This window comes from Passer montanus, unplaced genomic scaffold (assembly GCF_014805655.1).
Source record: "Passer montanus isolate IOZ18808 unplaced genomic scaffold, ASM1480565v1 scaffold103, whole genome shotgun sequence".
Classification (NCBI taxonomy): Eukaryota; Metazoa; Chordata; class Aves; order Passeriformes; family Passeridae; genus Passer; species Passer montanus.
This window is the reverse complement of record NW_024356838.1, coordinates 920,024-939,647: the sequence shown is the minus strand read 5'-3', so window position 1 is coordinate 939,647 and position 19,624 is coordinate 920,024. Positions and strand designations below refer to the sequence as shown.

The 19,624-nt window shown below is 40.3% G+C and overlaps 1 protein-coding gene across 4 annotated transcripts in view; it reads left to right on the top strand.

Annotated features, from left to right (window-relative positions):
- Nucleotides 1–19,624, top strand: part of PLPPR5 (phospholipid phosphatase related 5) — a 196,277-nt gene that overhangs the window by 102,970 nt on the left and 73,683 nt on the right. The gene's annotated exons all lie outside the window — the stretch shown is intronic.

The following is a 19,624-nucleotide window of genomic DNA, read 5'->3' as shown; positions in this document are numbered from 1 at the left end:
CCTTCGCGCCGGGCCCGGCGGGCACCGGGGGCCAGGGGAGCCCCGGGCGGGGCGCCCACGCGCGGGGATGCTCCGGCTGCGGCGGGAGATGTGTGCGCGCACCCACGGGTTTGAGAGACCTGAACGGGATCCCTGAGGGCATCAGGGCGCTCGGGATGCTCCTTGGGGAGTCTGCGGCGTTTATCTTGTTTCTGGGAAATATTTTTTTCTGAAACAGAGCAGTAGAACGTTCCAGGGAATAGCATGCCTATACAATCAATGTTCCTTTCTTGCAGGTGTACCCTTTTTGAAATGAAGATGTCAATGACAGCTCACCTCAGTCTTAGTGCCAGTCAGGGGGAGTAGTGTGACTGGGACTGAGCCAAACTGAGCTCTTCAACCCCATGTGCAGTACCGAGGCATGTGATTTCTCTGATCTGTCAAGTATCTGGTGCAGTTACTGCTACAGTCTTGAAGAGAACGGAATTAACCCGAGCAATTGTTTCCATGGTGAAATGTGCTAAGATCCTATTTATGGATCAAAGTTTGCAGCCTTTTCTCAGGCAAGCTCCTGTTGATGTCAATGAGAGGTACCCTGGAGAAGGCCTGCAGGAATTATGTGTGTAAGATAGCAATTACATTCTTTGTAGCACATTAATAAGGTCTGCAAAAATTGTCTTGTGCCTATAAGCTTATTCTTGTATTGTGATATTCAGCTTTAATGTACAAGGAGAGAAGCATGACTCAAGCAGTCATTGTTTATTTCCTGCCTTTCTCCTTTTGGGGGAAAATGGGAAATTACCTGCTGTTTTTGTTCAGGTCGTTACTGGTATTTTGGCTGCTATGGCAATGGAGGTGAAGATTCTCATCAGCCCCTTTTCTTTTCTAGCTGTTCTCTTTTCATTTATCCAGAGTGGATATGCCAATCCATGCTCTGCTCTGAGTAGACAAGCATCATGAGAGGGTAAAATCAAAAATGTACTTCATGCCTGCAGGCAGGTGTGGAACGCAAATCTGTAGTCTGACTCCAAATCATTGAAAAAGACTTTTCAGAGCTGCAACACACGTTGCCATACCAACACATAGTCTTGTCTTAACCCTGTTAGGAAAGATTTACAGGGTTTCTGCTGGCTCAGGATTCAGAGCAATTGTTGGTAGCCTTGTAAAAGGCAGGTCAGGGGCCTCCAGGTAGCAGGGGTAGCCTGGGCGGCTTACTAGGAACAGAGGAGCTGTGAGAAGAGGAGGTTTGTTCCTGTCTATCAGCACTAAATTCCAGGAAATTACTAAGAGTGCTGTAGGGATGTCCAGTTCACACCCATCAGTACAAGTCTAGCCTTTAAATAAAAGTAGTCACTTTTTGTTAACTTTGATGGTAGGTTATCCCACCACCAAGAAAACAGCAAATAAACAGCAGTAAAACAGCAGGAGTTGAGGAGCTGTTGTAAGATTTTGTTCTTGCCAAATATATAACTATAACTGGGGAGAGTGGGTAATGAGTGATACCACTTAATTGCATTTAGTATATAGGCCTTGATTGTTGTGAAATCATGAATCCAGCTTGAAAATAATCAGCATACTCTAATAAAAATTATTCAAGAGTACTTTTTCTGCCTGTTTCACACAAAATTGCTTCATTCTGGGAGAATCAGGGGCATCAGGTGCTTCTCTGGTAAAATGAACGAACAAGCTCAAAAATTATGATGTAATTTTAGAAACTGGAAAAATTCCTGCTATAAGTTATATTTTATCATTGGACTACCTAAAGGGCTGTTAAGAGTGCATTTATGATAGATACAGTGAAATAAAAGGTAGTAGCCAGCCTCTATTCTGCAAACTCACTATAAACATGTGTCTAATGGGAAAGATACCATGCAAGCTGTGTGACTGCTGTAAGGGGAGGAAGAGTTGTGCTAATCTTGTGTTTGATTCTGATAGAGCTAGGAGTGGGGTTATATATGAGTTAGCTAAAGCGGTTACTTTTTGTCAGTGACATAGCTTGCCACAGAATCACAGAACACGTTGAGTTGGAAGGGACCCACAAGGATCATCAAGACCAGCTCCTGGCCCTGCAAAGGACCATCTCCAAGAGCCACACCATGTGCCCAAGAGCATTGTCCAAATGCTTCTTGAACTCTGTCAGGTGCTGTGAGCACTTTCTTGGGTCAGTCAAACAGTGAGAAGGAAGATGAGCCTTGCTCCTGATATGCAGTGACCCAGTTCCAGCCTTCATCTTTAACAGGCCCTTGACTATCAGTCCTTTGACTAATTACCGTGTAGGGCTCTGAGTCCACCTGCTTCTCCACTGCTCTGGAGGTTCAAGACTCCCAAAAGTCTTGAGAGTTTTGTATTGTCTCTGAAAATAATCGGTCTACCTCTTGCTCATTCACTCAAATAGTGAGTAGCCTGTCCATTTCTTCCTATAGCTCTTTCACCTGGTGACACAGCTCCTCACCCACAGCACATCTTCTGCAAAAGAACTGTTTGTCATCCCCAGCATCACAAAGAGGCATCAGGCCCTCCTGGAAAGCTGTGACCTGGACAGCTACACCCACTGCCAGCATGCTCTGGCATAGCTGGCTCAGTGACTCTCACAGCTCCATGGGATTCTAGTCAAACAGAGAACGAGAAGGCTCATCAGTGTCTGTGTCTCAGTGTGGGGCAGGTCTGACTGGCACTAGTCTAAAGGTGACATTGATGGGCAAACATGGACATGTCTAGGTGCATGTCCCACCCTTCTCTCTGGGCTTTCGTTTAGGTCCTCACTTGAGACTCAGCTAGAACAACCACATTCTCAGGACCAAGGTACAGCTAAGGTGCCACTTCACCATTTCAGCCTTTGTGTGCTGCCAGCAGTAGATTCCTAGCTGCCAATAGGGTTGGCAATAAATTTGCTAATAAATTCATACTAAATTAAACTAATTTCCCCAAGTCTAGTCTGTTTTGCCCAAGAGAGTAACTAGTGAGTGATCTCTTTCTGTTCTTGTCTTGACCCATAAGCCTTTTGTCATATTTTCTGTCCCCTCTCAGGCTGAGGGGAGGATAGAGAGGCTTTGGTGGACATCCAGTGTTTGTCTAAGGGCAGTCCACCACAATAAGCATCTCATCTATATGATCTCCTAAAGGAAAATGTGTTGGTGGTAACTAATTCAGAAACACCTCCTGTCCATTTCAACCATGGCAGTCTTAAAATAAGGTGTGGCGATGTGTGACTTATGAATGCATCCATGTGCTGGATAGTCATACTTACAGAATCTGCACTGCTCCTGACAGCTTTTCTACCCACCTTCAAGCAAACTCAGATAAGTGTCATGGAACATTAGCATAAAGCATAAAATTGTTTGTTTATGCTTTGCTTCTGCAAAACCAATCAAGTTCATAAAAACAGTTAGAGGAGTGGGGAACTAAAAGATGAAATTCATAGCTGTGGACTATAGGCCTCTTCTGACTCATCTAGAATGACTTTTTAAGAGTGATTTATTTTTCCATCAACAAAAGGAAAACTTGGCAATCAGTAGGTGTCTCTGGTGACTGCAAGCTGATTTTTTAGAGCTCGGTTTAACCCAAGACCTTGGCCCCCTAAAGAAGCACTGTTGGTGAAACTTCTTTAGGTGAAGAAAGCACCTTTCTTTGTGCTTCTCAGGCAGACAGTAGCTGCTACAGTTATTAGAAAACTTATTTGAAATTCTTTTCCAGTACAATCTAGTGTGTTAGCAAAGTTGCACTGCATTAAATGTGACTGCAGGTCATTGTCTCTTTGTCCAGGTGCTTTCTTCCCTCTGCAGCCAAGTCTGCCTTTGCTCCCAGGCTTTGATAAGTGCTGGACACAGGCGATGGCTGTGGTTTCACTGCTTCCATGGCAACAGAAAGCATACTGCAGAAGCAGGGACCACTGTTACATCACTGAATAAACCCACCTGCAAAGCAGTATGAAATAATATGACAAATATTCAGAGGAGCTGGTGAGTTTATGGCTGTACAGATTACCTGGTCAGAGAGTGGCTCTGGGGGTTTGTAGCAAGCAGAAGTTTGGCCAGAGGCTGCAGCAGCAGCTGCAGTTGCAGTTACCATTGCTTAATAGCCTAAGGAAACCTGCTTTCTTCTGGTCACCACACAATTTCCCCACAGAAAGGCCACTTCTGGGGCTATGTGCATGGATCAGGGTTAAATCATATTATATAGATAGATATTTTTTTCTTTGGCTTGCCCACTGAATGCAGAATAGATGATGTGAACTCACCATATTAAAACAGTAATCCTCTCTTGAGAAAGGGTGGCATATGGGAGCTGGGCTTTGCTGTGTAGAACTGACAGATGTTTTTTGTTCTGCTTTGCTTGCCATATCAGAATTCAAAAATGCAGCAGTGTGTATTTGTATATATATTCTTCTTCCCCCCACACTCCCAGTCCCTCAGGAAAATCTGTTTGGGGGAATTCTTGAATTGAATTCACATATTATTCCATAGGTAAATTGCCCTGAGCAAGGGAGGGGACGTTGCTTGTTTTAGTCATTCATTTAAAAGATTGTTTTGGTCATAGAACTGATAAAATTTTATGAATATTTGATGAACAGGCTTTCTAATCTTTGGTGCAACTACCTCAGTATAATCTGTTATTTGGAGGAAAAAATACTGCTGGTTCCCAGGACAAAGCTCATGTCAGATAACATGGCAGCATCTAAACAAGGTACCTTACATATGAACCTGATAAGTGCTATGAAAAGGATAAATTACAGGATATAGCAAAATTGGATAGCTGAATGGTATCAAGGGCATGTCCTTAATTATCAGCATTTGCATTAGCTTTCTTCAAGTGCAGGATTTTTTTTCCTTGCTTTTTCATGTTAGAGCAAAATTTTCCTCTTTGACCCATCTGTAGATCCCATGTTGGCAGCACATAGCACTCTTGGATAGATGGCATGTGACAGCACTGGGAGATTCATAGTGGAACAAATTCAAAACATACAAAAGAGATGCGCAGTGCAGATGGGAGAGTTAAATTCTGCTTTGAAGTTGTAATTGCAACAAGCAATTGTTTCTCTGCTATGCTTAATAATCTCCTGTTGTTGTAAAGCTCTGTCTTCTAATGTCTTTTCCTTGGCTGCTAGATATAGGTCACAGCTTTAAAGTAGCAGATGACTCTGAATGATTCCTGGCTTTCCTGCTGCCTTTTACACTGCAGTGTTTGGTTTGAAAAATGAACTTTCCATATTTTGCATGAGTCAAGCTAGGATCATTTTTCTAAATCTGTCGCTTTAAATACTATTTATGAACACATCTACATAGTATTTTGCAGACTTGCATGCCTGTGCTTTCTGGCCTTAGGCAAGTTATTGGTTGCAAGCCATGTGGCTGTAGAAGTGTAATGCTGGATTGTGGTTTGTATTAACTGCTTCCCCTTAAGTCAGATTTAGCAGCAGCCTGAATGGTTATGTAGCTTTTTTAGTGAAGCTGCTTTGCGGCTGGCTGATGTCAAGTCTGTGCTCACTATGGCCTGTGCCCAGTGTGTGTTTATTTCTGTGCTGATAATGGTAGATTCTTACCTGCACACATCTGTATTTAAGATCTTTGTTACAGGCATAAAGGCTTGAAAATATCAGAATGTGAAAATTTCAGGCCATTTCTGGAATATCAATGCCTCTTTAAAGCAACTTCATGTAGATATCAATAAAAAACAAATCTGGATTATTCTGCAGTGACCTGTCACAAATATTTTGCTTGAATCTGAGCAAGTTGTCACCAGCTAATTAGATATCTGCCATTTGGTGCGTGAGCTCAGGCAGAGAGAGGTTGAGTAAGAAACTATAGTCATGCAATTAACTGAACCCATTTGTCTAAATGGAAACTCTGGAGTCCCAGCAGAAATTCTCTTTGCCCTGCAGTCTATATGAAATACCCTGCTTGAAAAGGACTGGTACACTTATCTGACATTTTCAGGACTACAATAACCTGTTGATATTTATTAGTCCATCTCTTTCTAACCACTACACATATTTGCTTCCCAATGTAGTTTTGTCACAGTCAAGACTCTGATGTCATGTTTTTCAGCTTAAATAAACACCTTCTCAAAATAGAGAATTTTTATGAAAATTGCATGTTTCAAATTCCTTGAGAAAGGCAAACTGCATGCACAACTTTGAGAAGGAAATTTAGTAAGTGAATGATAATAACACAAGGTAGTCTTACTCATACGAGGTAGAGGAAAAGTATCTACAGTACAAAAGCTTGTGTTTTTCAGAGTGCTCATAGATGCTCTGAATTCAAAAGAGACAAAAGTCTTTTATTTTTACAATATTGAAGTCCAGTATTAACTTCCATATGAGTACATCAATTATTTTGAAAATCTGTAATCATAGTGCTGTTTGTTGTCAAGGACACAAATGAGGTAGCCTCACAACTGAAGAAAACTCGTCCCACACTATTAAATATTAATTTTCACTGTTAGTTAGTAAAACTTAGACATAAAAGCCTACCCATATGTGTACATATGCACATAAATATGGGGTTTTTTGTATTTATGTAGTCTTAAAATGATGTGACAATTGAGCAAAATCATGTCAGCTTAAAAGGACTGCAATTCCACTGTAGTATTCAATAGATATCAGGACTAATATTTATACTGTATAGCACCAGAAAACTGACTGAACTAACAGAAAGGAAAAAACCATGAAATACTGTGGTTAGATAAAAGGTAGGAGAATAGAGACAGTGGTGAAGATAATCTGGCCCCTAAGGAGTTACAGCTGTGCTAATTATCAAGCATTAAGAACAAGCCTGCTCTTAACAGGCCACAGCTGGATCCAGTTCAGAGGGGTATTATAAAAGAGCAGGTTGCCTGGTCGAGGGGTGTGATGGAGTTTGTTGGCTGTGCTGAGAAGAAGGAGTCAGTGCTGTGAGGCGCTGCCCATGAGAAATCTCCGAGAAGGTATGAAACCTTTGCCATAAGATGGGAATGATTGGTGACCCTGACGTGATCAAGGACCCAGGATGGTGCTGGGTTCCCCCTGAATGGCAGTGTGTGCAGCAGGACACAAGCTGTGTGACAGAAGTGGCAAATGGTATGGCCACAGCAGCAGGGGGTGCCTCAGCAATAGCATGGCCCCTGAAGAGTACGGGGGAAGGTTTGCTAAGTCACTGCTACATGAGCACTGGAACAAAAGCAACATGGAGCTCTGAGAGGCAGAGTCAGAACTGCACAGACAACAAGTAAGAAAAGCCTTCTAAAATTGTATAGTGGCCATCTCCACAGTAACCTAGCATGATTGGGAGTGGGCTGCAGGGCAAGGTGCAGCAGGAGATGGAGCCCAGTGTAGCACTGAGAGCAGCAGGGGAAGCTGCCTTATCTGGACCACAAGCATTAAGAACAAGCCTGCTCTTAATAAACCACAGCTGGATTCAATTAAGAGGGGTATTATAAAAGAGCAGGTTGGCTGGTTGAGGGGTGAGATGGAGTTTGTTGGCCGTGCTGAGAAGTCGTCAGTGCTGTGAGGAGCTGCCCATGAGAAATCTCCGAGAAGGTATGAAACCTTTGCAATAAGATGGCAACAAAATACTTATTTCATTATTTGTATAACATTTTCCTTGAAAAAAGATCAACATCAGGCAGCAGAAAAACTCATTGTCAGTCAATGTTGAATAAATGCAGGAACAGCATGGTGCGGGAATTTTGTCTATTTTGTCATTGTTAGAATAAAAGTGAATAAAAACCTGATCTATGAATAAGTTGAGTAGAAATACCTGGATTATAAAAAATAGTTGAATATTCCCAGCAACAGTGTTCTTTATAAAATTAGCACTTGGGCAAAAATATAAGAGGTTATACAATGGTTTTGTATTTTGGTTCTGTAGTGTGAGAGTGAAGAGCTGTCAGGTGGCTTTCAGCCCCTTTGTAATCATGCTTAGAAGGTTGTTAAAATCAACTTTTGCTGAATTAAATGTGGAAAAGTCTGTTAAGAGTGAAAATGTGGATGTGCACAGCCAACAAGCATTCACCACAGAAGCATCTTGCTAAAGTTCAAACTTGTAATGGCAACTGTGACAATAAGATATCATGTAAGAGAGTGATTCTCCTGTGCACTTCATCTTTCCTGATTGGAATACCTTAAACACCTTCAAGCCATTATGAATTCTCACTGAGTTTTAAGGATTATAACTATTAGGTGTTACTTGCAGAAAAAAAAATTAGGGTATGTGGAAGATATAAGATGATTTTGCAACAGTGCAAGCAGAAGTGGATGCTTGAGCTGTGTGCAGGGCATGGCATAGTGTGGCAGTAAGTTCTTGTTTTGTGTAGCTGCTCCAGTAAACACAAACAGCAGGATAAAAAGGAATAGGGAAAAACAGGGAACAAGACATATCTGATGGCTTAATGAGTGCTTTTAGCTTCAAGTTCTTCCTTTCAGCACCTGGCTTTCCTTGGGTGGTTGCTCCTGAAAATGACACATTTGACACTCTAGAAAGAACATGGTATAAAATCCTGGGAAATTAGGGCTCAAAGTGTTACCTCAGATAAACTGAAGTAACTCAAGTGTACTTTGTTGCCTGAACAACAGGCTGTGGAAGCATTCAGAAACACCAAATATTATAGTAAACATCACTCCTGCAGCCCTCTACCTTGTAGACTGGCTGGTGGAGAATTCTCCTGCTGGCCTTATATTTCTGTAGTGTGTCCCTCAGCCTAGTGAAATGCCTCCAAAAGGAGATTGACATCTTTATGGCCTCTGAATTATCAGTGTAAGAGCCCCTCAAATGAGGGACTAAAACTTTGCTCATATAACTGAGAGCAATTAGTTTTTATCATTGATTTTGTAGATGTATAGAGGGGAGAAGCAGTGTAGCAAAATTCAGCTGCCATTTCCAGGGATTTCCACCCTGAGGGGGTGCTTTGTGAAGTAGATGGTGAGATCTACAGAAGGGGAGAAGCTATTTTTCAATGCTGTGGCAGTAAATGGTTTTTGTGGACAGACAAGCAGCTATCAGTTAACTAAGGAGCAAGGAGCAGTGCATTGCCTGAGGCAACAGATCACTGTAGGCTAAGGGAGCCCTTAGTGATTTGCTTTGGTAAAACCTGTATTGAGCTAAAACAGTAACTTCAGCCAAACACTTCCAAATCCATGAAAAATAAGGCATTCCTTCTGAAGGTATTACTTTAAAAGGCCCACAGCATTTTACATACTAGGATTTCAAATTGCAGCTTGATTAGAGACCAGAAATTCATTAAAATCTGATTTCCTGTTCTGGACAAAGGGATGTCACCCTGACCACTTTTCAACAGTATCCCTGAAATATAATTATTGATAGCGTTAATCTAACTCAAATTAAAAAGTAAACTGTTGAATTTTCAAAGAACAAAAATGTTATTAATTCCAAATTAATATAAACACACAATAGTGTAGTTTTATTCATCTTTCACAGGAGTTCAGTAAACTGTTGAATTTTCAAAGAACAAAAACCTTACAAAAATGTTATTAATTCCAAATTAATACAAACACACAATAGTGTAGTTTTATTCATTTTTCCCAGGAGTTAATTTATGTTGATAGAAGGATTTATTTGTTTGGAGTTTAAATGTCTTTGATAGCAGAATATCAATGTAAGTACTTATTTGGTAGAACGCAATTTTCATGTGTTTTTCAAATCTATTATTTGCCTTCCTGCTCTGGTATAATGCTTTCCAGATACAAATTCTAGTGATAAATTGGGAATTGTGACCAATGACAAATTACATGTCTAAACCCAAGGAAAATAAATTAAGGAGGTATTATTTTTGTAACTGCTTAATACTTGATTTTACAGTTCTTTGAATGGGCTCATCTGTCTCTCTAATGGCAACAATTTATTTCAACTATTTTTTCTACATTTTTACTGCTTTGGTAACACAAACGTTTTCTATTTTGTTGTAAAGTTCTACATTTAATTGATAATAATTAAATAAGAGTGTGGGAAATAATTAGAGTGCGGGAATAGTTCCTTTCATTCATGTTGGAATTTAGTTCAGGGAGTCTGATCTGCTGCTAAAAGGTCCTAATGTTGTATATTTTACTATACTAGAAGAAGTAGGGCAAGTAATCCACAAAACTTGTTTATGTGCATGCAACTTGATGAATATGCAGATGAAACCTGTCACCATCTTTGGTACCAGAGGAAAATTGTTTATGACTCCTGGATATCATCAGCTAGTTTATTTGTAGCACAAAAGCAAAATTAAAAGCAATGAGTGCCCCTATCATCTAAATTAAACAGGTTAAAATGCTACATTTTAAATTGCTGTGATGTCAAGATTGTGATCATTGTTAAGAGGATGGAAAGTATTAACATTTTCCCAGGACTTAAAGTGTATCCATTCATCTGTTAATGGATTGGTGGCTGGAATAGTAAGTATTGATTTATCTTGGGATATAGATGTGAGGTTTGGAGATTTGATGTGATGCTCTAAAAGCAGGTATTACTGCCCATAATATAGATTACATATTTCAGTAATTCAGTTCTTGCCACACAATTTTGTGTGTTTGCATTTTATTTTATGCTCTCTAGATGCTTGTTCATGCTATCTGTTGTTAATATCTTTCATATATTTTCCCCATTTTCCTTGCCATTTTACCATCCCAGTTCTATCACTCAATTTTCTATAAACCTTTTTCTTTTCTTCTATCTCAGTGTCTTGTTTGCTCCCTCCTCTACAGTTTCTTACTTTTCTTGCTTCCTCCCCATCCTCCCTTCCTTATCGTTTTGTCATCCACCTCTTCTAGTCTTCCATTTCAGTGTTTTCACCCTCTTGTGTTTACCTTTGGCGTATCTGTTTCCAAACTCCCTGCACCTTTCTCCATAGTGCTCCAATTCTGTTTTTCCCTTATTGTGCTGTCTGCTGTCTACTGGCAGCCAACTAGCTGTGCTTAGGGCAGTAGTTATCTGAGACAGAAAGCAGAAACCGTGAGACTGAGCCTGCAAGTGAAATGCAATATGACACCCTTCTCTTTCCTTGGGCTCATGCCCTATGCTTACCATACCCCTCAAAATATTACCTGCACCCAGGTCACTGCTGTCCAGTGGCACTGTCCCCTGTTCACGGGCAGAAGTGATGCTGAGGAGCTGTCCAAGGTATGGCTGGCAGTCCCATGTGTCTTGTTCCATCCTGTTCTGTCCTGTCCTTCTATCTCTTTGTCCTTATGCATTTTAGCACGGAGCTTTTCAAGAAGGTGACTGAAGATGTAGCTAGGAAGCCTCTCTTTCTCTCATCCTAGAAACTCCACTGCTGTCTGTGGGGCAGTATCTCTTGTCTGTGCCCAGCTAATAGAATCCAGGATAGCAATCTCAAGGTGCTGGAGTCAGTAGGATGTTGCAGTGCAGGCAGCTTAAACACCACTTTAGCTGGGTAACATAAGGAACACAGTGGAAAGCTGTATCTCTTATTGCAAAGTTTGGCAGAAGAAACATGCAGTTTATGCATGGAGATGGAATTCCAAACAGATCAGTGTCCTGCTTCTCTAATCCCTTGCCTAGTTAGATTTCTCAGATATGCAGATATGTTGTTCTATATCAAATTCATACCATCCAATTTGATTGTTTTTAAGTGCTGGGAAAATGCATTTGAAATGTGCTTCTGTGCATTGCTATCAATATTGTGAACTTTTCCGGTCTGTTGACCCAATCTTTCATTTAGAATATATGTAATAGATACCTGGTGTATCAAAGATGTGGTGAGAGATACTGACAGGTACAGGGGATCAGCCTTCACCTCTCCTTGTTCAAAACAATTATTTGTTTTCATGCATTAAATGCAAAAATTAAAAGGGAGTATTCATAGCTGTTCCTCACCTTTTACCTTTTCCACCTCTTCAACCTACTCCAAGTGCTGGGAGGGAAATGCTACTTTAAGTGCTTTTTTTGTCTGGAATGGATTTATCAGTAATCAGTATGTCAGGACAAGATCATTTCCCTCAAGAGTTTCTCTGTAAAAATTGTTGAAAACCAGCAGCAGTCATTTGCCCTCACTTCCAGTCTCAAGTGCTTAACCCCGGATGGAAGAATCCTGCTGAGTTCTTTGCTCCAATGAATCCTCACCTGCAATTAAATGCTGCAGATGGCATTAACTACTCACTCACACTTGATAACATCGATGGCTTCAAAGGATATGGACCTGCCCCATCCATATGTGTGCTGTGCTGTTTGCTTTCTGCTGGTTTGTGAGAGAATTGTTGATGAGAACTGGGCCTTAGCAACCTGTTCTGTATGAGTGCAGCCAGGGTGTGTGTGGAAATGCTGGTTATTGCTCAGTTCAGATGGTAGAAGTTTCACTGGAATGCCCAAGGGACACCTTTACATCTTCAGTTAGTAATTCTGGCCTCAGACTTGTCGGGCAATTATGCTCTATTTAGTGCCTGGAACACTAGTGGTATTTAGTAAAACAGCCACAATCCCTTCAAAATGTGGTGCTTAGTAAGGGATGGTGCTGAACAAGAACAAATAAACAAAAATGTGTGTTTTGTTCCTTCATGTTTTGTTAGGAGATGCAAAGTAAAGGAAATAATTTTGTGACTGTGGTTAATTGAAAGAGCTCAATATTTCAATACAGGAAATCCACCATGTAAAACCTGACTATTTTATGATCACTTTTTTAGATTAGTACTGTATTACACTTAACAGGAAAAAATCTAGGCCCAATTGAAGGCAATTACTTAAATCAAACTCTATTTTAAAGTATTTCATGTGGAACTGCACTCCTTTGTCTTTCTGAAGGAACAGCTTACTGAAATGAATCCACGGTCCCTTTCTAGGCTGAAAGAAAGACTAAATGGGAGGAAAAAAGTTAAACCATATGTCCATAAAGCTCACATTTATTTGACATACCTACAGGACAGATTTGTCTAGAATTGCCTGAGATTTTTAAGATGTCTTTTGACTGTTCTGTTCCAAAATTTGGGTTCAGCTTTCAAAGTATTAAACTGTGCTATAATGATATTGATATTTTCTGCCCCACTGGTATTGCTTACATCACTTCAGTACCATATAATGTTGGTTCATTACTATAAAATGTATCTTTTTAAGCAGAAAGAAAGAAAGAAGGACTCAGAAAGCATAGCCAGGAGAAAATGGTTCTGTCTGTCTTCTTGAATGAAAGGAAATGTTATCACCGATCAGACTACACATGCATGATGTATGTTTTTTTCCTCCTATGTTCTCTCAATCACATTTGATTATAAGGGGAAACTAAAAAAATAATGGACAACTGAAAATTGCTAGACTATCTTGGTTTAGAATCCTTTGATTATTATTGAATGAATTAGTTATGCCATCAGGGGTAGAACAGCTGCATTCTGAACTAGAAAATGGCCTGATTCTGCCTTCATTTTTATTTTAAGCCAGTGAAAATAGCATGTGACTGAAGTCAATGCATCTAATGAATCTTTCAAAATACCTTCCTGGCAGGAACTACTCAAAACATAGCCACCTTGTGAGCAAAAAACCACTAGAAGCAAATATTGCTTCCTGGTGTTTCAGAGCAGCTCCTTTCATTTCCAGTAGGATTTGGGAACACAGTCTAGTGTTTTGTCTTTATGTCTCTTCAGACTATACATTACAGAAAGAAAAGTTTACCAGTTCAGCAAATTTGTAGAGCTCCACTGGGTAAAGGATCTGATTTAGTATGGCTATAATACAGAAGAATATTTGAAACATTTTATGAGAACAAAATACTCATTCCCTTACAATGTGTTTTTTAGTGTTTACTGTATATTTTAGGTCATATTAATTTAAAAATCTGAAATAGACAAAGGACCCTATAAGGTTGTATTTCTCTGAATGTCCTGTATGTTTGCCCCAAACATGAGATCTGGGAAAACTGGGACAGTTGCTCTGAAGATGTAGCATCAAAGGGAATATTTACTTTGGAATATATAAAGTTGTCTTTATCTTCCTCTGTCAGGGTTTTCTCCCTCCTACTAGAAAAGGCAAGACTATCTTGGCACATATAATGCAAAATTCTCAGGGATATGTGCTGTGATGAAAACACATAAGGTAGCCTGGACAATAACGGCATTTTATAATTTATATAAAGCCTAATAGTGCTGGAAAGAAAACTGGTCATTATGGAGTGTTTGATGGTCAATTGATATTTTTTAATGCTATCAGCCCAGCAGTGCAGTGATCCATGTTTAATGAAAGTAGCTGTGTAAGGAATAAAGGACTCCTGCTGAAGCAGTATTGAACACTTTTCACAGAAGAAAAGAGGGCTTATGTTGTTACCTCCCCAGTGAGATGGGTATTGCAAAGTTCTTGGATGTCTCATGAGCACTGTTCTGTTCTCCCATTCTTTGTCCAACACTACTCTCCCTTAGTGCTGTATTCTTCCATTCCACAGGGAAGCCACAGATATCTGGGCCAGATATTTGGGCACAGATTAATTCTGCCCAAGTTTAGGTACACAGTGCCCAAGTTTTCCACATAGTCAATGGAAGGAGTGGGTGTGTCCTGTGAGACAGAGGCGTCTCCAGAGATCAGTTCAGGTTTTAGGAGGACCTAATGTACTCCCTGACTGTAGTTCACAGTTCTGTTGACTTTTGACTTTTCTATCATCAAGTTATAGCTGGAAGCCCTCAGCTGAGGTATTTTATTTAAATAACTAAATTTGGACAAACCAGGCCTTGGTATGTGTTTTATCCCCCAGGTTATGCCAGGGAAAATCTGTCTCTTAGAGTGTCAGGATTAATTTGAAAAGACTGCATCCCACATATATAGCACTGTACTAAGATCCACTGAGAGTTGTAGTCTTTAGAACGTATCTTCAATTAATGTCATGTCAAATTATGTTTGTGGTGGAAACACAGGAAATATGAAATCACAAGCTCATATTTCACTGAGTAGAGTCCTACTTGTGCAGCTTGTGTGGTGTGAAGGTTTATCTGCAGTGAATTGTCAAAGCACACAAGGCAGCACTGGTTTCATGGCTCTGTGCCCCACCATGGTAACTGCTGCATTCAGCACAGTGCAGAGACCTTCTTCTTCCTCGTTCCAAAATGGACCTTTTTGTTGCCCACAGATTTCACAGGGATAAAAGATGTGGGAAATCTGTGGGGGTTAAACTTTCTGGGTAAGAGCTGGTCATTTTAACTGCAGTCTAGCAATAAACTCCCAGGTGTGGAGCTACATTTGCTCTGAAATATCTAATAAACTCTTACATTTATTTCTCTGTAATGAGATAATGGACTCCTTAAAAATTACTGACTTGGACCTGCTAGTTTTCTATTTAAAAAGGAGAAAAAATTGACTTCAATTACCACAGAAACAAAGCTAACCAAAGTGGAAAATCTGCATGATATGGCACTGTGTGTTTTTAGCACCTCTCATCCTTAGCTCTAAAATGAACTCTAAAATGCTAATTTTCCATTTCAAATTGCTGGTGGTGTAATTAAAATAGACATTTTTATTAGGATTACATACTCCTTCTTTTTACAGTGCTATGATATTTTAATATATTTTAGTCTTAAGTCCTGAATGTACTAATGTACTACCTTGTGAAAAGCTGTTGTGGCTATATTCACTCAAAGTCTCATTTGTGCATGCAAATATAAATATAATTATAAATATAAATATATTTTAAAAATATATAGACACTGTTTTCATGCCCTTCTTCAGATATCTCTATTAATAAAAAAATCAGAGAAGAATAGGGTGACAGGTTTTAAGAATTATATGCTTCAAATCTTCCTGCTTTAGTTGAAAGATTTCTTGAAATAAATTGAACTTTCAGGCCAAAGATTGAAGAACCCTTGTTTATGGAAATATGCAAAAATTCCAACATTCCCTTTAATTCACTTTTGCTTCAATGATACATTTACTTTGTTCTAATCTTTCAAATTCAGCAGGACAATGAATATACAAATCTGACCTGTGTGTAGTCCAAAGAGAAGGGACGGTAGCCATCCCAGGCATTGCAGGGACATGTTCTATGGACTCTGCCTTGGGAAAGCCTGATGTTTGTAGCCTGCTCAGAATCATGTGCCTGCAGTTACAGTTGTGACATCGGGGCATCTTCTGCCTACAAATGGCTCTTCACAGCACCAACAGCACTCTGTACCAGTGGTCTGTTACATTACAGGGGACATTAGAGCAATCCTCTTTCCCTTTGGATTTTTTACCTTCTGAATAAATTATTTGCTACATGTGTCAGTGAACATCATGAGGAGTAAAATCTCCCTATTTTGGACAATATCTCTCTGCTAGAGAAAACCTTCATCTTCAGGGTACGAGTCATAAATTGAGAGTTTCTCAGTGTGATTTCAGCCTTGCTAGAATGTATATCGAAGGTTGGAGGCTTGTTTTTGCAATAAATACTGAAGGAGAAAAATATTAAGAATGTAAGCTATCCCATATGCAAAATTCTCTAAATTTGGATAAAGCTAAAAGTGTTTATTTTTGAAGTAGACAATCTCATAGAGAAATCACATAAAGATCTTAAAGAAAAGCAAAAATATGTGAAATTCAGTGGGAATATCATTGCTGTTCTAGAGTAAATACTACAAAACTGTTCAGAATGTGTTAGTATACACTAAATTCAATGACATATTCTCATGGGGATCAATATACCATCAGAGCCCTTGGGGTCTTCTTTACAGCTACAGCCAGCCTTCAGTTGAGATAAAGTGATGTCAGCCTCTGTATGTGCTGCATCTCAGCTGTGCGTACTGCATGTGAAGGTTGCCCACGTGTATGCTTCACACTCCTTTGTAAATTTGCCCAGTTTCCTGTGTATCAATCCATATTCATATTGATGCACTCGCAATTAGCCTGCTTGTTGGAGCCCTGAGAATGAAAACGTTAGTGTATAAGGGGAAGTGAGGGAAAGGATGTACATTTGTCCTCTATTGTACAATTAGCCTCCACTGTACAATTAAGGACCCAAAAACAATCAATGGGCATACCACTAACTGGATAAACAGACAGCCGTGACCACACAGAAACCTTGCTCTTTTTAATGACTAATAAAAAAGAAATAATTATCGTTTGTATTACCCTCTAGGGAACATATATTGCTAGGCACGATATAAAGTGTGGAGTATAGGCTGAATATGCTTGTGAAGAGGGTTTAATTTAGAATTCAGCTGATCTACTTGCAGTGGCACACTTCAGAAGCAACTGTACTGCAATGAAGGGACTAATCCCAGTACACATGCAAAATCAGGCCAGTCAGATTGCTTCTGTATTTCATGTTAGGCCCAATTAAGTAGCTGTTTCAGATGTTTTTGAGGTGGTGTTATGAACAACCACAAAGATAGTGCTGCTCTTCAGTACTAAGGTTCATTTTTGTCTGCATTTGGCTCCTTCATTGTTTTTCTATAGCCTAGAAAGCCTTCAGTAAAGGAGAAGATAGAAGCAGAGGCTGACATCCAGGCATGTTTTTTAAGAGCATCTTTAATAAGAAAGAGAACAAGTATTTCACTCTGCTCACTCAAGCAGAAGGAGTTATGATACGTTGCTAACGCAGAGTGCACGGGCACATGAACCCAAGCATGCTCGCTGCTCTACTGTCTGCTCTTATCTGTGTGGTGGATTTCGCACAGGAACAAAAAGCACATGAGCCATTTTATTGCAGCCTCTGCAGCTCCTCGTGCAGCAGCATCACAGATCTTTTTTTTCTGCTAGGAAAACATTGTCTCCATACAATTGTATGAAGAGAAAGCATGCAGCTTATTTATTCTTTCAAGTAATCTCAAACAGCTTAAGCCTGCTGTGCGGGCAGGTTTGTGTTGGCTGTCCCGGCCAGCCCGAGCGGTGTCCCCGGGCCGAGCGCGGCTGCGGCCCCCGCGGGGCTGGAGCTCCCTGCCTGCCCGCCTCCGCTGCTCTCCTCCTCAGGCCTCCTCACGGTGCGGGAACGTGCCGGGAGGATTTTTATCCAGCTTCCCCACTGCTGGTCAGGGGGATCCGTGCGCGGTGCGGCTGAGGGCAAGGCCGAGCACAGGGAGCCCGGACGGGGCTGCCCGAGGCGCGGCGGGCCCAGCTGCGGCTGCGGGGCCGAGAGCGGGTGGTGCAGCACTGCCCGGGACACAAGGGTGACACCACGGCGGCCCACGGCCACCTCGAGCCCTGGCAGTCAAACAGGAATTCTGCTGTGGGAAGTAGAATCTGCTGTCTTTTGGGCATAATTGATTAATAATAGTCAATCACCAGTGATTTGCATTGCTCCTTACTTAGCTGTGAGGGACTGTCAGTCATGTGTGCATAATCCTGTTTCAGTTGGCACCAACAATTCCTGCTGGGATTTTCCACTGCATCGACACAGTGCATTCACAAGCGACTATGCATCAAACTTGCTCAGTCAAAAAACAGACTCAAATATTTGGCTTTTTTTTTTCTTTTTTTCATTTTCCCAGTAAGTTCATGTAATGTAAAAGCAGTCACATGCTATTTAGAGCTTTTCATGCTTATCCCATTATTCCTCTTACTCCTGGCAGCTGTGTGTGGGCAGACAGCCACCGAGAGCAGCCTCTTGCCGTGCTGCTCATCGTCCTGACTGTCCCCAGCCCAGTGCTCTGCCATGCTCTGCCTTCTCCTTGCATTGCCTTTTTAAAGTACTTTGGGCACCTTATTTTCCTACAACGCAAGCATTTAATTTCATTAAATGCGTGTAAGGTAGTTTACATAAGTGCCTGATGCATATGGATACTTCCTAAAGACTCTTGTTGCTTTGTACCAGGTTCTATTAACGCTGATTTAACAGGCATAACAAGTAACTGATGTTGCTAAGGATGGCAATAATTTTTAATATTTTTAATTACCTAAAATTATCTATCCTCTGGAAGAAATGAACCAGAGATTGAAATATGCAATGAAACATTTTTTAATGCAGTGGGGAATTGAATATATTATAAGAACTCACATAGATGAAGTGATGATTAGTATTTAGGAAGACTAATTATAGCTAAAGATTGCTCTGCAGAGCATAGGTTGATGTGCAGCCTTGCTGTGTCTTCAGAAATCTTAGAGTGCAGGACACACAACAGACTACCTTTTTTTAAAATCTGGTACGTGTGTATTTGTACAGCTTACAAAATACTTTTTGTATCCAGTGAGTGAGGGATTGGTATGTAAATAAGCAGCCAAAGCATCACACAGCTGTAGCAAAACTGGATACAACTTCCCTGGAAAAATGGAGTCTGATTTCTAAGGGTGTTCATCTAACAGGATGAAACTGTGCAAAGCTTGCAGGATGTAAACAGGAATGTTTTTGCTGATTTCAAGAGCTTCGTGAGTGGGGAATAAACTGTACTGGAAGAGAATATATGGGGTGGGGTTTTTTTAAAAATCTGTATTTGTATATTTTTTTCAAGTAGGTTTTTCTACTAATATACAGTTCCAAACTCACAAATTATTTTTGCATTTTGACAGAAGATGCTTTCTGCAGTAGAGCTGTTCAATTCTATATATGATGCTTTTTCATACTGAACATTACATATATTTGCATGCACTGTAGCACCAAGAATGTCTAAGCCTTGGGGCATAAATAGATCAACTACTCAGAATAGGAAGGTGTTTATCCTTCTACAAAACAATGCATTATTGGAGTTAAATGTTTTCTGGAGTAACAGTGGTTGTTCAGAAAAGTTATAAAGCTAGATAGGTCTTTAGTCCTTTCATACATAGTTCTAAATTGCTAT